Raw genomic sequence first — 2297 nt, 5'->3', positions numbered from 1 at the left:
CGCATGCACGCACACGCACACACACACACTCACACACACACTCGCACACACACACACATACACACACTCACACACACACATGTACACACACACACGCACACACACGCACACACACACACACACACGCACACACTGATCTGTTCTTTAGTTAACTTCCATGTGAGCAAACTCCTCTCCGCCCCCCCACCTCCATCATCACCTCCGTCTCCCAGTGAGCTCGAGTCCATCGCTATAGCAACTGGTTGCCGCGGTGACGAGACACAGCCAGCGCCAGCCAGCATCCTCCTCTCAGTTGTTGTCGAAGGCAGAGCGGAGAGAGAAGGCGCGGCGAGCGGAGCAGCAGAGGAAGACGCTTCTCCTCGCCAAAATAAAACCCAGAAAACCAGAGAAGCATCCGATCAGACGGCTGGAGGAGATGAAGCGTCTCTGCATCCACGTATGGAGCCGAGATGAGAGGACGGGAGGATGAGAGGACGCTGTCAACTTGTTCTTCCAGGAAAGTGTTGATTCAGCGCTCGATCGTGTTGGAGTGCAGGCGGTGACCCCGCCGCCGCCACTGCCGCCGTCACCATCGCCATCGCCGGGTGAGTCCCAACTTCCTTTGATTCGAGCTTGATGTTACCTGATGGTGTCTGAGGGGAGTCCTGCAGGCGGGGGTTCAGGGTGGTGCCGGAGGTGAGCTGTGTCGTAGACCTCTGTGTGATGGCGTCTGCAGCCGGTAAACACGCAGGACACTGATGTCTCCATGTCCCAGAGACACGTTAGCAACAGGTCCTCAGTGTTTGAGCGTCTGCAGGCGCTGAAGCTGCAGGCTGATCGTCATGTGACCCGGCGAGGCAGCTGCAGCCCTGAAGACACAGCAGAGACACTGAAGCTGTTTTCAGATGGACTCTGGACAGCGTCCACAGAATCGAGACAGTTTCAGTCCTTCTGTCTTTGGTCTGAATCAGTGAACGCTGCCCTTCATCCCTCACACTCTTCTTCTTCTGCTGTTGCTGTGAGCTTTGGGCAGGCTAACGTTTCCCTTTGCTTCCAGTCTTTATGCAAAGCTACGCTAACCACGCCCGGGCTAACGTCTCACAGCAGGGAGGACATGTTGAACTGTTCCTTTAATGGCGCTGAATCGGCTCGTTGAGGCACAGATCACATGTGTTTCTGGATCCAGGTTCAGGTTTTATCAGCGATCCAGATCAAGCACAGACCTGATCCTGCATCCTGAAACTGACCTTTGTGAGATCATCTTCACATCACGAGAGGACGGAGCGTCAACATGTGCAGAAACTACAGCATGGAGGCGGCGTCACGGGAGGTTCAAACACGCTGTGACGGCAAATCTGTCGACGTGTTTCATCCAAAAACAGCCGCGGGTGGACGGACGGAGGACAGACAGAACACAGCGAAGGTGGAGAGACGAGCTGACGGAGTATTTATATCCAGACCGACCTGCTTCAACTTCTCTTATATTTAGATTCCTGATCAACTGATCTGAGAACAGTGACGAGACGGAGAATAAAAATAACTGGAAGAGACGGACGGAGAGACAGAGAGAGACAGAGAGACAGACAGAGAGACAGAGAGAGAGAGAGAGACAGACAGACAGACAGACAGACAGACAGACAGACAGACAGAGACACAGACAGAGAGACAGAGAGAGAGAGAGAGAGACAGACAGACAGACAGACAGAGACAGACAGACAGAGAGACAGACAGAGACACAGACAGAGAGACAGAGAGAGAGAGACAGACAGACAGACAGACAGACAGACAGACAGACAGACAGACAGACAGACAGACAGACAGACAGACAGAGAGAGAGAGAGACAGAGACACAGACAGAGAGACAGACAGAAACAGAGAGAGAGAGAGACAAACAGAGACAGGAAGTGAGTAATTACTTCAGGGTGGAATGTAATGAAGTACATTTACTTAAGTAGAAGTACTTGTGCATTTACATTTTATGATACTTTCTTCTTTTAAACATTGTACTTTTTCCAACGCTGCAGGTTCATATTATTAACAAAAGAAAATCAATGAATGAATTAATGTTTTATTGCAAATAAAACTAAACGAGCCAGCAGCAGAGTAAAACAACGACGTTCAAAGAGGAGAGGAAGGAGAGACGTGAGAGAGAGGACGAGGACGAGGACGAGGACGAGGACGAGGAGAAGAAGATGGAGGATGAGGAGCGACGGCAGCTTTCAAACGCCTCCTCCTATCAGCTCGACAGATTAACAGACGAAGATCAAAACAGAAACGTGATCCAGGGAAGGTTACGCTTTCAAAGTTTCCAACGGCCC

The 2297-nt window shown here is 51.2% G+C and overlaps 1 protein-coding gene across 1 annotated transcript in view; it reads left to right on the top strand.

Annotated features, from left to right (window-relative positions):
* The first annotated feature begins 240 nt into the window (after positions 1–240).
* LOC139345764 (cortexin-2-like) overlaps positions 241–2297 on the top strand; it is an 18464-nt gene continuing 16407 nt past the window's right edge. Inside the window, exon 1 of the mRNA XM_070984577.1 lies at positions 241–584. The gene's annotated coding sequence lies outside the window, so the exon portion shown is untranslated. The remainder of the gene's footprint in view (positions 585–2297) is intronic.

The sequence above is a fragment of the Chaetodon trifascialis genome, chromosome 17 (genome assembly GCF_039877785.1).
Source record: "Chaetodon trifascialis isolate fChaTrf1 chromosome 17, fChaTrf1.hap1, whole genome shotgun sequence".
Lineage (NCBI taxonomy): Eukaryota > Metazoa > Chordata > Actinopteri > Chaetodontiformes > Chaetodontidae > Chaetodon > Chaetodon trifascialis.
Note: the sequence above shows the minus strand (reverse complement) of the source record. Positions and strands in the feature narration are given on the sequence as shown.